Below are 15,734 nucleotides of genomic sequence, written 5' to 3' on the forward strand. Positions count from 1 at the left end.
AATGAGGTTTCTAAAATCTGCACTTTCATCATGTTACCCAAGGCCACCTCCTTGTCAGTAAAAGTACCCATCTCAGTGCTCTTGTTATTAGTATCATCTTCGGATATTATAAGTGGTACGGTGTTCGAATAAGGAACGGGTCTGCACGCAGCTGCAAGCAAATCAGGTCCGGACAAACCTTCTTTACTCTGGGGCAAATTCTGTGCCCCATCTGTCTGACGAAACTCCTCAGCGGGAGTGTGATTAATATGCTCCGAAGCGCTGATAATGGAAGTCCTCTCCTTCTCAATAAGAGGCTCCTGGTTGACGTCCTCATCTCCGGAAGGTTCTTGAGATAAAGCATCGAAAGAATTACCGATAGGAATCTCTTTATTTTTCTGCCATTCTTTCCCCATAGTTTTGTTGTGAATGGTTTTGAGAGAAGGTTGATCCGAGCTTGTGGGATTCGTGATGTCAGTGTTGTTGTCCTGTTGTTTCTTGCGGCGGCATTGAGCAATGTTATGACCTGCAAGTCTGCAAAAGCCACAAAAATGCGGCAAATTTTCATATACGAATTCAACCTCGAACGAGCGCGTCCCCTTATCCACCGTGAGAGTTTTGGGAATAGGCTTAGAGACATCCATGTCAACAAGAACACGAGCAAAGTGACCCACTTGCCCAGAGAACGCAAAACCATCAAGTTTAATAGGAAGACCGACAAATCTGGCGATGCCGATAATCACTTCCGGATGCCAGTATTCGTGAGGAAGATAATAGATTCTTAGCCAGACTTGGGAGAGAGCAGATGATTCTTTGTATGGGTCAAAATCCGGAACCCATTCCCTGATTCGAATAATACCTTTGCTCAATTTCCAAGTAGCCCTAGATTTTGCCGTAGCAAGCTCATATTCATTCGCGAAAATTATCGAAAAGAAACCTTTTCCAAGTGGCACCACACGGATGGCATCCGAGGTTTTCCATAAAGCCATGAGTTCTTGTTTAATGTCAGAAGCAAATCTGGGGGCGTCTCCCTTATTCAGCAAAAGCCTGGCGTGAATAGCGAACTCAAACTCCTTGAGTTTACTTTGATACAGGGATTCTGGAATCCGAAGAATAGATTTGTTGCCAATGTTTACAGGGTGAAGAGCGTTGTAGTCCTGGGCGAAAACATCTGCTGGTTTGGGGACTGATCGCTGGACCGTTCGCGCAAAAGAGAGTTTGTTCCTTTTCGCCTCAGTGCTAGGGCTAGATATTCCATGCAGCGTCGATTTGACAAGAGCTTCGGAATGACTCTTGCTGTTCTCAAAAGCGGGTTTGAGAGTGGAACTCGAGGGAACCTCCGAGGGAACCTCCGAGGGCCGAGTTTGGTTCTTACCGGAAGAAGCAGGCAAAGGCCTTACAAAGTTGTTGGAGATTGGAGGAAAATCTAAAGTCATGGAAGCAGGCGGGGTAGGGTTGCTCATGTCATCCAAAGGAAATCTTACTTGGGCGACAGCAGAATTCAAACACGAAAATTAAAAACAGCAAATGCTCGATTTATCCGAATAGAGCACGATGAATGAACCAGATCGAGCAAAATCGAGCCAAACAAACAACGAAAAAAAAGAAGAAGGAAAACAAACTGAATAAACGATGCACCTCAACAAAAAATAAAAGACTTTTCAAGCTTACAAGGGTTTTCGATCGGGGAGAGAGGACGAGAACCGCATCATCCGTTCCGGAGGATTGACGGAGGCTGCGGAGGACGTCCAGACGCCGCGTCGTTGTTCTCGATGGACTGCTGGGTCCGCCGCTGTGGTCCGGCGAAGCCGCACCAGACCAGCAGGGGGTCGAGGTGCAGCAGGCGCACAGTGGTCGATCGACGTCAAACGGCTGGAGGCTGCGGTGGGGAGCGCACCAGTCCGGCCGTGAGTGGAGAGTGAAGCCGAGAGCAGCGGCGCTCAGCTCACGATCGGACGCCGTGTCGTCTGGAGCGGAGTGGAGGAGCGCACCAGTCCGGTCTTGAGTGGAGAGCGGAGTCGAGAGCAGCGGCGCTGTGTGGAGGGGCGGAGTCGAGAGCAGCGGCGCACCACTCACGATCTAGAGCAGCGGCGCTGCGTGGAGGGGCGGAGTCGACTCCTGTGTGGAGAGCTAGAGTCGGGAGCAGCGGCCTTGAGTGGAGAGCGGATTCTGGAGCCTACAGATAATTTCTATGCATCTATGCGAAACCACAATTCAACGGTAAAATTTTATCCTTATCAGCGTATCTCTTCCTTTATTAAAACAAACATCAAAATTAAACGATATGTTTAAAGAAATAAATATAAATATAAATATTAAATATTATCAAAAATTTTACTTTGAAAAAAGAGTTATAAAATGAACCAATACAAAAATTATAAAATGAATCTTTTGGTTTGCCAGCATCAAGAGGGATCCCCTTATATCCTGTTTTGAAGAAACCTTTGAAAGCCTGACAAGATCCCATTTCTTGTGAATTGCCAATGAAATCAGTGTGAGTGTGAATTGTGAATGAGACGAGAGACCAACAAATTTTGAAAATTCAACCCAACTTGAGCTTCCCAGCATCTACATTCAATCCAAACCAATTCTCATCATCTCCCCCTTACCGTATAACTTCTTTGAGCACGCTCAAACCACCTAAAATGCTTCTCCAAGCAAAGCTCCAATTATGAGAAATATATACATGCAGATAGTACTTCGCCTTTGACTTAGGAAGAAGTGATGTGGCGTGAACCATGCCTGTTTCATTAAGTCAGCTTTGCTAAAGAGAGATAAGTCGCGAAATCCAAGCCTCCTTTGTTTTTCCGTTTACATAAATTCTTATAGCTTCTCAAATGGATTTGTTTTTCATCACTTTTCAGCCGCAATTTGTTATTAGGAGGGTTGAATCTGTTGAAGTATGGCATTCGAAAGTATTGAGCCAAAAAATTGCAGCATTTCGTACAATTCATTTTTATGTCCAAGTGAAATTTTAATGGACTTACGATTAGAACTCAGTCATTTAATAATAAATAGTTGTTCGAATTTCATTAATTCAACAAATACATTGAAAGCATATAAAGACCCACCTCTATGCATTTTCAAAATAAATTGTTTCATATTCTAAAATAATAAACTAATTTTCATTATTAATAGTAATTCACAATTTTATTTTAACTTGAGAATTAACTCAAATTCAACATTAAAAATTAATTAAAGGAAATGAGACAAAAATAACAAACTAATATAACAAATCACTATAAAATAGTGCACCCTCACCGAGCTTGTTAGCATATTTTTTTAATGTATTATGATGAAATAGGGGCAATATAAAAATGAAGAGGAAAAAAGAACCTAAAACCCTTAAAAACACAAAAAGAAGCAAACTAAGGGTCAAACCTCATTAAAATCTTTATAAGGAAAACTCAAAGGGAAAAACCTTAAAGAAAAAAAAGAGTGCTCGTCTAGATACAAAAATGGGAAACCGAAGATAACAACCAAATGGGATGACAAAGATGCAAGCTCCGGACTAACCATTGCCTGCATCGAGTCATCCCAAAAACCCAACAGCACACTGGCGCACTCCCAGAGCTTCGGCCTAACCATCACCCCGGAGTGAACCAAGTAAGCCGCCAGGGAAAACAAAAAAGAGTAACCAAACCAAAAAAACGAACAGTCCAGCTGAACAACGGAGGGACCAAGAATAGCCAAGCAGCAGAAAAACGCTCGACTCCAGTCAACAAAAGCAGAGAGCTTATGCACATCGCCGAGCCACCAAGGAGCCCGACCTCTCAGGCCCCAGCCTCTAGCGCACCAAAAGGCTGAAAAAGAGTCCAAGAGACGCTCCATAACACACTCCCAAAGATCCCAACCAAAACAACCTAACAAGCTGCGAGCCAAAACCGTAGCCATCAAAGTGAAAAATCATCGCAATCAGCGCACAAAGCTGTGAGTGCTCATGTCGGCAGCCACAACATTAGTAATCTCCTCGATAGCATGAGGCCACCATCCTTCCGTTCTATCAGGATTTGCCATGATATCTGCAACTGAGTTACCTTCCCGATAAATATGAGACACCATAATATCAATGTCCTGAAGTCTGATCAAAGTGCCTTTCCAGTAAGCCCTAAATCTCCAGGGAACATCAAAAGAGCGACTCTCAAGAAGATGAACCACATAAGTAGAGTCAGCCTCAATCTAAAGACATCACCAACCACGCGAATGAGCAATAGCAATCGTAGTAATCACAGCTAAGAGATCAACCTCAAAGGCATAACCAGTGCCACCTTTGATATGGAAATAGCCTCTGACCCAGCACCGATTATCTCCCAAAACACCGCCAGCAGCTATATTACCCAAAGCTCCGGCCGCCGACCCATTAGTGTTCACCTTAATCCAATCATTCACCAGAGGCCACCAATAGAAATTGATGAACTCCGGCGGAGGCACAGCCCGAGCAGTCACACCAAGAGCACGCTGTTCGCTAATATTTTCACCACGCCGCAAGTATACGGGTAGTTGTAATATATGGAAGCAAGGTCGTATCCCACAAGGATTAGTAGTTCAATCTAGTGATTATCCTAAGTCATTATGCTATAGCTATTTAGACTAAACGATGGAGTGATTGGGTTGATTATCTACTAATTACTTAACAAGTGCAAAGACAAATAAAAATCAAATAAGCAAAGTGGATAAATAAGATGATTAAGGCGATTTAGGGACTAGGCATCGATGATTAAGCAAAGGACTTCAATTATAACTCAATACTAATCTTGACGAACCTAATTATCTAGAGTGATCTCCCAACTAGTTCTAGCCCCCTCCCGGACGACTAAAACGGTAGATTACGGGTCATAGTTGCCGTCCCCGGTCAACTTCTAACCTATAACTCCCAAAAGCACACAAAGATCGACATACTCTCACCCAACTCTCAACCTCCCGGTTATCGAATTGATATGTTTCAAACACCTTATCTATTGCAATTATCCTCTCCCGATTCAAAGTGCAAATTAGAAATGCATAGAATGTGGCCAACAATCCATACAAGAAATAAATCAAGGGTTTGAAAAGATAATGTGCAAATGAACAAACAAGATTTATATTGAGCATAAAAAATCAATCCATTACAATAATCATCTAGCCTAATCCCCAAATCAAAGAGAAATTTAGCCTAACATGTTCAAACACAATAAATCAAAGTTAAAGGTGTACATAATGAAAGAGAGAGTAAGAAATGACAAATCCTATTTATGAGCTTCTTCTTCCTTCTCTTCTCTTCAATGGTCTTCAATGGTAGATGGGTGTGTTAAAGGAGGCTAGGGTTTTGTGTGTGGAGTGTTGGGGAAGATGAGTGATGAAGAAGAAGAAGAAATAATGAGAGAAAAAGGGGGAAAATGGGGTTTAAGGGCTGAAAAACGCGACTCCGCTCTTTTCCCGCGGTCATGGCCCGCGCCCGTGGTGCTCAAACGTGGGCAAAACGCAGGGAACCCGCGGTCCCACCCCGCGGCCGCGGGTGGTGACCGTGGGGGGGACCCGCGGTCCCAGACCGCGGCCGCGGGTGGTGACCGCGGTACACCCCTGGACTTGAGCACTTAGCCCGCGGTCCCACCCCGCGGCCGCGGGTGGTGACCGCGGGCGATACATTCCCCACGACGCGTGACCGCGGCCGCGGCCTCTGTGCGCGGCTGACTTTGTCGGCCCCGTTCTCCCTCGTCCGAGCTCCGATTCGGGCGCCGTTCACGCTCATGGATTCCTCTCGAGACGTACTTCAATCCTATGCTCTCACAATTCTCCAATCAACTCTTGATTTGCCCTGAAAATACTCAAAAACTATACCAAGCAATCAAAACTTCATAAATACTAAATATTCGGGCACAAACAAGCATTCACAAGCAAAACATGAAGGGAAATGACAACAAAACATGTGGAATTGAGGTACGAAAACCATGTTTGTCAACCCCCCAAACTTAAAGTGTTGTTTGTCCCCAAACGACGAAGAGAAGAGAAATAAAAGTAAACAAACATGTAAGCATGAATTGGTGTCATTTCAAAGGCTTCAACAATTTTTTTCAAATGAGTATCACAAGTAGATGTGCATTTCAAGAAATCACAAGTGTCAAAGAGTTCAACATTAGAGCCTCCAAGCTTGAATCCTCACAAAGGTGGATGTTTCAATGGTGCACTCAACTCTCAAGTGTTTAGAATGGACGTGTTTGCACTCAACTTGAAACAATGCATGCAATCTACCATAAGCTTGCCATTTATCCTAACTCTTTATACTTCAATGTGTTATAAATAAAGATCAAAAAGGGCTTTCATTGGGTTGTAATGAGGGTTCTTTGGTAAGGTGAGTAATTTTTAGGCAAAGTGACTCATCCCACGATCAAATAATCATAATGAACAAATCGACTTCACTATTTCTCTTATCAAACATAAACCACAATCCCTGCATTTCATCCTTAGTGATATCTATCATGGCCATGATTCAAAAGGCAAATCACTCCCCTTTATGCTCTTTTATTCACATTCATTTTCATTTCTTTTTCTTTTTGAGCTCATAGGGGACTAGTGATTTTCACTTAATCAAAGCTTGATAAGCACTTTCAATCATTTCCCAAACTTTTCTTCATCAAAGCAACCACCAACACTCTAGGTTCTACCCCTTTATTATTGGTTATTCAAAGAAAGGCTACAAGGCACAAAAGGGGTAAACTAGGATCATATGAGAATTTGGACACAATTTGAGTTAAGTGGCTAACAAAGATGGCCTTAAATCACTTCAATATTAACAACACATCTACTTTTATTTTCAAGAGAGGACTCATGGCAAGTTCTAGAGATCAACACACATGCTCAAATGATTTACACTCAAGAACAAAATGAGATTGTAAATGTATGACAATCGAAGGCTCAATTCTCACAAGCTCATTTCTTTTTCAAGTTCTTGGAGGTACAACATTTAGCTCATCATCACAAGTTCAAACTCTTCATGCAAAATCAACAAGTGATACATAACAATTTCTTTTCAAAAACACAATCATATCATAAGCCCAATAACAAACAAATCATCCTCACAAAATTTGTTACAATTATCCCAACAAAAATCAAAACATCAAAAAGTCTTTCAATTATTCAAAACATAACAAAAATAAAACATGCAAAAACACAAGATAAACGAGACAACTAATCCATCTTCCCCCTCCCCCCCAAACTTATTTCACACAAAGTGGAAATAAGGTTGGAGGAAAAGAGAAGGATAAGTTGGCTCGGACTCACAATGGTACGGGCACGACTACGGTGGCGGGAAGGGGCCATGGAAGGCATGGAAGTGGCGCATGTGCTCTTCGTAGCGGCGCCGCTCATCCTGTTGGTATTGCAAAAAGGCTTCATATTGCCTTCTTTGCTCTTCTTGGATTGCATCAAAGCGGGCCATGTTTGCGGCTTGGAAGTAGTCAAAGCGGCCCATCATCCTATCCTCAAATCCGACACCCCCTCCTGGATACGCCGGGGGTGGTTGAGGTATCTCACCACCTGGTTCAAATGCTTGCTCTTCCTCCTCGCCCTCGGGGGCGTGTTGTTGTGCATGTGCGTCTTGGAGGTGAGCAATGGTGGCGGCAAAGTGGGCGGGCTGACGCATGCCTAGGTTAGCGGCCTCCCCGGGGCCCATGATGGTGGTAAGGGCCGGATTGGGCAATGGGAAGTACACATTGCCGTTGTCGCCCTTGAGGATCCACAAAAGCTGTCTCCCAGAGGCGAGAAAGTGTTGTTGCACTAGGCAACGTCGGTCGAGGAGGATGTCACGGGAGATGGGGTCTTCTTGAATAGCCACCCCAAGATGTGTCGCTATAGGGTGATCATGCCTCCAATGCATATTTTGCCCCCTCTTGTGTGAGCTTGAGATTCGAATTGGTCGGCCAAAAGACACCCAAGAGATAAGGAGATGTTGGTGAGGGCGCCTTGAATGAGTAAGAGCTCATTCGACCGACAAAAGCCCACATTCTCCCGACCAAGGAAAGTGAACCCGAAGGCCCGTTGGGTAAGGCGGATAACCGGGTTGCGCAATGACGCTGCCTTTGATCGCCGGGAGTCATAGCCTGCAATCTCCTCCACGCCTCGAAAGTGACATCGTTCCCACATACGGGTGGGATTGAACTCTAACCCACCGGCGTATGCTCCTCCTTGGGGGCAATCCAAAATCTCGTCCAACTCATCAATAGTTAACTCTCGGGGCTCATTCCCGAGTTGGAAAGAGATTCTTGATGGAGCTCCGTTGGACTTGATGAGCTGGAATGTGGAGAGGAACTCAAGAGTGAGCCCTCGGTATGCTAACCATCCCCCAGTGATTACTCGCCGCCATCCGCCTCTATCCGCCAAAGACCAAATGTCTTCGGCTATTCCCATGGCCTCGATAGTTTCCGAGCAAATATACCGGCATTGCCGGTGAGGAATGGCACAAAGTTGCTCCCAACGTTCGCGGGAGTCCGGAGTAGGAAGTCGAATCCCATAGAATTGAGGAGTGTGCCGAGTGATAGTCACCTCATCGGCACGGGAGGTACTGGCCTTCCCCTTTCCTTTGCCCTTTGTTACACGTGGTGCCATAGCAAAATGTGCCTACAAAACCAAGTGTGAGTCTTTATTTGACACAACAAACGACAACAACAAGATACTAGAAAACAACTTAACAAAGCAAATTAGCCCGGGAAACGGGCGAATTCTTATTCTAAAAGCACATAAATTTATCACACCATCACAATGCATCTCACAACAACACATAGCATCAAAATCAAGCCCACAATCACCAAAAACTCCCCCCCAAACTTAGACATTTATCTACACCCAACACAAGCAAATTCTTAAGCAATAATGTCAATTAAGCATAAATTCACCGATTAAATTGCAATTAAATGAAAGACCCATCATCCTAGACATGCATAGAAGCAATTAAAATCATCAATTCAACAATGTAGCACAATGTAGGAAAAATCCTAATTTTGAGCCCTAATTGCATATAAACATGTAGAATGCAAAATATCACAAAATAATCGGTAAAAATCTTCTAAATCATGCTTAGAATGTAAAAATGAAGGAATGAGAGCAAGTAAACATACCTTGTAGTTGGATTTGGAGGTGAAAGTAGAGAGGAGAATGAAGCAATTTTCGTGGGTGTGTGAGTAGAGAGTGAAAAGTGAGGGAAAAAAGGGTGAAAAAGGGGTTAGAAACCCGAGTCAAAGCAGGTCAACGCGTGGCCAGGAGGCCCGCGGTCCCGCCCGCGGCCGCGGGTGGTGACCGCGGGACATCCCTGGATTGCGCGTTTCGCCCGCGGTCCCACCCCGCGGCCGCGGGTGGTGACCGCGGGCTCCCTGGGAGTCCTCACCTCTGAAAAATTCAATTTTTATGCGTTTTTCTCTCAATTTTTTTTTTTTTTTTTTTTTTTAAGATAAAGGAAATTAAACTCACAAACAAAAGAAATCACACACATATAAAAATATATACATAGATGAATATATAATACCTATGTATATGTGTGTTTATTGAACTTGCAAAAATTAAAGATACCTTGTTGGGGTGCCTCCCAACTAGCGCTTAGTTTAACGTCGTGAGCTCGACGTCTTCATGATGGTGTCATGTCTTTGGTTCGGCGAGAATGATGACGGACACTTTCTCTCGTGGCTCGGCTCGAAAGTATGCCTTAATGCGTTGGCCATTCACCACAAAAGTGCGTCCATCGTTGCCCTTCAATTCAATAGCTCCATTGGGGGAGACCTTGTTGATGAGGAATGGGCCCGACCATTTGGACTTGAGCTTTCCCGGAAAGAGTGAAAGGCGGGAATTGAAGAGAAGGACCTCATCCCCGGGTGCAAATTCCCGTTTGTGGATCATCCTATCATGAAACCTCTTGGTCCTCTCTTTGTAGAGGCTTGAGCTTGCAAATGCCTCACTTCGAAATTCATCCAACTCATTGAGTTGAAAGACTCTAGCTTGGCCGGCCTTCTTGAAATCAAAATTGAGCTTCTTGACCGCCCAATATGCCCTGTGCTCTAACTCTACGGGGAGATGACATGACTTCCCGTATACAAGTTGGTATGGTGACATGCCAAGCGGTGTCTTGTACGCCGTTCGATATGCCCAAAGTGCGTCATCAAGCAAGAGAGACCAATCCTTCCGGCTCCCATTCACCGTCTTCTCTAGCACTTGTTTAATCTCCCGGTTTGCCAACTCGGTTTGACCATTGGCTTGGGGATGATAAGCCGTTGTCACTCTATGCTTCACCCCGTACTTTTTGAGAAGTCCTTCCATCCACTTGTTGCAAAAGTGGGATCCTCCATCGCTTATCAAGGCCCTTGGAATTCCATGCCTTGTCAAAATATTCTTTTGAAGGAACTTGATCACAACTTTGGAGTCATTGGTTTGAGTAGGAATTGCTTCCACCCATCTTGAAACATACTCCACGGCCAACAAAATGTATTGGAAGCCGAAAGACATTGGGAATGGGCCCATAAAGTCTATGCCCCATACGTCAAAGAGCTCAACTTCAATCACATTGTTAAGGGGCATCTCGTGCTTCTTTGATATTCCTCCCATTCTTTGGCATTGATCACAACTCAAAATAAATGAGTGGCAATCCTTGAAAATAGTTGGCCAATAGAAGCCACTTTGAAGCACCTTAAAAGCGGTTCGGTTGGTGCCAAAGTGCCCTCCACTAGGGGAAGAATGACACTCCCTCATAATAGCTCCCCATTCCTCTTCGGGTACACACCGCCGGATGATGGTGTCGGCACATCGTCGATACAAGAACGGCTCATCCCATAAGAAGAATTTCACATCATGAAAGAATTTTTTTCTTTGGTAACGATTCAACTCGGGTGGTGGATGAATGTCGGATGCAAGATAGTTGACGTAGTCCGCATACCATGGGGTGTGGGTCTTGACTTGCAAGATTTGCTCATCGGGAAAATTCTCATTGATGGGCACATCGGCATTTTCCCCTTCCACGGGATTCTCAAGTCTTGAAAGGTGATCCGCCACAACATTTTCACATCCTCTCCTATCTCGGATTTCAATATTAAACTCTTGAAGGAGGAGGATCCACCTTATCAACCTCGGCTTGGCATCTTTCTTCTCAAATAAATACCGGATGGCCGCATGGTCGGTGTGAACAATAGATTTTGTGCCAATGAGGTAGGAGCGGAATTTGTCGAAGGCATACACAACCGCCAAAAGTTCCTTTTCAGTGACGGTGTAGTTTGATTGAGCCTTATCTAGAGTCCTACTAGCGTAGTAGATGACTCTAAATAGCTTGTCTTTCTTTTGCCCCAACACGGCCCCGACGGCGATGTCGCTTGCGTCACACATGAGCTCAAACGGTTGTGACCAATCCGGTGTGATCAAGATGGGAGCACTCGCTAAAGCCTTTTTGAGTTTCTCAAAGGCCACCAAACAATCTTCATCAAAGTTGAACTTTGCATCTTTTTCAAGAAGGTGACATAAGGGTTTGGTGATCTTTGAGAAATCTTGGATGAATCTTCGATAAAACCCGGCATGTCCAAGGAAGCTTCTCACGGCTTTCTCATTGGATGGTGGTGGAAGCTTCTCAATGGCCACTATCTTTGCTCGATCCACCTCCAATCCGGCTTTGGAGACCTTGTGTCCAAGCACAATTCCATCCCTAACCATAAAATGACATTTTTCCCAATTCAATACAAGGTTAGTTTCCTCACACCTTTGCAACACAATAGATAGATTATGGAGACAATGATCAAAAGAATTGCCAAAGATAGAAAAGTCATCCATAAAAACTTCCATTACATTTTCAATTAAATCATGGAAAATGGCCATCATGCATCGTTGAAAAGTAGCGGGGGCATTGCAAAGACCAAATGGAATGCGTCTATAAGCAAAAATGCCATAAGGACAAGTGAAAGCGGTCTTTTCTTGGTCCTCCGGGGCAATCATGATTTGATTATACCCGGAGTACCCATCAAGAAAACAATAAAATTCATACCCCGCCAACCTATCAAGCATTTGGTCAATAAAAGGAAGAGGAAAGTGATCTTTTCGAGTAGCTGTGTTCAACATCCTATAGTCAATACACATCCTCCATCCATTTACTAACCTAGTTGCAATTAGCTCATTATGCTCATCTTTTATGACGGTTATCCCCCCCTTTTTAGCAACAACTTGAGTGGGACTAACCCACTCACTATCCGAAATAGCAAAAATAATTCCCGCATCTAGCAATTTGAGAACTTCTTTTCTTACTACTTCTTGCATAATAGGGTTTAACCGTCTTTGGCCTTGCCTCCTAGGTTTAAAATCATCTTCCATCAAAATCCTATGCATGCAAATGGATGGGCTAATCCCTTTTAAATCGGAAATTGACCATCCTATAGCGGACCTATACTTCCTCAAAACATTTAGCAATTGATCAAGCTCATGAGGAGAAAGGTAGGATGATACAATTACCGGATACGCCTCATCCTCACCAAGGAAGGCGTATTTCAAGTGTTCGGGGAGAGGTTTTAACTCCAAGCTGGGAGTCTTCTTCTCCACTCCTTCATCTTTCGGCTCTCCATTTCTCAAGTCCAAGAAACATGCCTCTCCTTGTGAAATTTTCTGCACAAAATTCATTTCATTAGCCTCAATAAATAAGTTAGAAGCATTAAACTCATCATTATCAACAAAAGAGAATAGAGGGTTTAGGAGGCAAGTGTCCATTGGATTGTTGTAGATGTGGTACTCCTCCATGTTGATGCAAGACTCTATCACTTGCATCATCTTGCATTCACCAACCCTCTTTTCTTCTTCCTCCTTGTACTTGAGAGCCTTGTGGATTGAAAATGTGAAGCTCTCTTCATTCACTCTAAGGGTGAGTTCGCCCTTAGCAACATCAATGAGGGCTCTCCCCGTTGCCAAGAAGGGGCGCCCAAGAATTAAAGGTACATCTTTGTCTTCCACCATGTCCAAAACAACAAAGTCCACCGGGAAGATGAAATTGTTGACTTTCACGAGGACATCTTCTACTATCCCCTTTGGATAAGAAACGGAACGATCCGCCATTTGAAGGGCAATTGTTGTTGGCTTGATGGTGCCAATCTCTAGCTTATTGAAGATTGAGAGCGGCATCAAATTTATACTTGCTCCCAAATCACACAAAGCTTTCCCAAAGCGATCATTCCCAATATCACAAGGGATTGTGAAGCTTCCGGGGTCCTTGATCTTGGTGGGGATTTTTCTTTGGAGAACGGCACTACATTCTTCGGTTAGATTGACCGTCTCATTCTCTCCCATCTTCCTCTTGTTTGATATGACCTCCTTTAGGAACTTTGCATAGGAGGGCATTTGTTTCAAAGCTTCAATAAGTGGAATGTTGATGTGCACCTTTCGAAAAATCTCAAGAAACTTGGAGAATTCATTCTCCACATTCTTCTTTTGGTGTCTTTGAGGAAAAGGGATTGGTGGGCAATAAGGTGGTGGAGCCACGTACACCTCCTTCTTCTTTCCTCTATCTCCTTGTTCCTTTGAAGGGTTGTCATCTCCAACTTCAACCACAACACCACTTCTATCTTCTTCGTCGGGCATCTTGGGCTCTTCATATGTTGTCCCACTCCTTAGAGCAATGGCCTTGCAATGCTCCTTGGGATTCACGATTGTGTTGCTTGGGAATTGCCCTTGTTGGTGTTGATTGTTTATAGACTCGGCAATTTGTCCCACTTGTATCTCAAGCATTTTCAATTGCTTGGCTTGAGCCTCTAACTTCTCATCCGTTCTTGTCATGTGAGCTTGAGTCGTGGTCATGAACTTCATCAATATTTCTTCAAGGTTGAGCTTCTTCTCTTCCTTGATCATGCCATGGCTCACCGCAAATCCGGGCGGTGGTTGCAAGAAATTGTTTGGATTGCTATAGGAGAGGTTAGGGTGGCGGTTAGGTTGGAATCCTTGAGTGTATTGCCCTTGCCCTTGGTAGCCACCTTGTTGTTGGGGCCGGAAGTTCGCATAGCCTCGGTTGTTGTTGTTGTTGATGTAGTTCACATCCTCGAAGCTAGTTTGTTCTTCAACCACGGGCTCTACCCTTGACATTGATATAGCATCAATCTTGCTATTCATGGCGGTCAATTGAGCCGTCAAAAGAGCTATCGGATCCGAGCTTGTTGTAGCCGCCACTTTCTTCAAGATGATCCTCTCCGTTGGGAATTGATGGCAATTGGTGGCCAAGTTCTCTATGATGTGAGCGGCCTCCGCGTGGCTTTTCTCCAACAATGCTCCATTGGCCGATGCATTCATGTCTCTTTGCATCTCACCACTACACCCGGTGTAGAATACACAAATGATTGTGTTTTGATCTAAACCATGGTTAGGGCACTTCCTTAGCATCTCTTTGAATCTCTCCCAAGCTTCGTAGAAGGATTCTCCATCAAATTGGTGAAATTGGACTATGTCCTTCTTCATCTTCATGGTTCTACCCGGAGGGTAGAACTTGTTGAGAAACTTTTGAGCCATGTTCTCCCATGTAGTGATAGAACCACCCTCTAAAGATTGGTACCATGTCTTGGCCATGCCCCTTAGCGAAAAGGGGAAGAGTCGAGTCGAATGGCATCCTCCGGGACTCCATTCATCTTGATGGTGCCGCATATCTCCAAGAAGTTTCCAAGATGTCCATTCGGGTCATCTTGGGAAAGACCGGCGAATTGGTTTTGTTGTACCATATTTATGAGGGCCGGCTTGAGCTCAAAATTTGTGGCGTTGATTCTCGGGGCATTCACTCCTCCTTGTTGGACAATGGGTTGGAACATATTGCTAATAGGTGGTGGTGGAGGTGTATTTCTTAGAGCTTCTTGCTCATTGATTTTCCCTTGCATGGCTTCTAATTGCATTTGAAGTTGACGGATTAAGTCGTGATTTTCCGCCATAGCTTCCTCCAACTCTCTATCTCTTCTTGTTCTTGCTTTGTTGTGTCGACAAAAAGCTTCAACCTCAAGGTTTATAGGTATAAGAGGTGCACCCTTAGATCTTGTGTTCATACACTACCTATCAACCAACAAGAACAAGAAGTCAAAACACAATCTTAAAATAGAAAACAAAAATTAAAGCAAGTAAAATGTCTAAAGTAGTTAAGCACAATGAAGAAAAATATCACAAGCAAAGAAACTAAACTAACCCCCGGCAACGGCGCCAAAAACTTGTTCGCTAATATTTTCACCACGCCGCAAGTATACGGGTAGTTGTAATATATGGAAGCAAGGTCGTATCCCACAAGGATTAGTAGTTCAATCTAGTGATTATCCTAAGTCATTATGCTATAGCTATTTAGACTAAACGATGGAGTGATTGGGTTGATTATCTACTAATTACTTAACAAGTGCAAAGACAAATAAAAATCAAATAAGCAAAGTGGATAAATAAGATGATTAAGGCGATTTAGGGACTAGGCATCGATGATTAAGCAAAGGACTTCAATTATAACTCAATACTAATCTTGACGAACCTAATTATCTAGAGTGATCTCCCAACTAGTTCTAGCCCCCTCCCGGACGACTAAAACGGTAGATTACGGGTCATAGTTGCCGTCCCCGGTCAACTTCTAACCTATAACTCCCAAAAGCACACAAAGATCGACATACTCTCACCCAACTCTCAACCTCCCGGTTATCGAATTGATATGTTTCAAACACCTTATCTATTGCAATTATCCTCTCCCGATTCAAAGTGCAAATTAGAAATGCATAGAATGTGGCCAACAATCCATACAAGAAATAAATCAAGGGTTTGAAAAGATA

At 43.8% G+C, this 15,734-nt stretch overlaps 1 non-coding gene across 1 annotated transcript; it reads left to right on the top strand.

The window, feature by feature from the left end:
- The first annotated feature begins 14,302 nt into the window (after window positions 1–14,302).
- On the top strand, window positions 14,303–14,409 carry LOC131013720 (small nucleolar RNA R71). The gene has a single exon (XR_009097807.1). It is a non-coding gene; the product is annotated as a small nucleolar RNA R71 (small nucleolar RNA).
- The last annotated feature ends 1,325 nt before the right edge of the window (window positions 14,410–15,734 follow it).

This window comes from Salvia miltiorrhiza, chromosome 2, assembly GCF_028751815.1.
Source record: "Salvia miltiorrhiza cultivar Shanhuang (shh) chromosome 2, IMPLAD_Smil_shh, whole genome shotgun sequence".
Classification (NCBI taxonomy): domain Eukaryota; kingdom Viridiplantae; phylum Streptophyta; class Magnoliopsida; order Lamiales; family Lamiaceae; genus Salvia; species Salvia miltiorrhiza.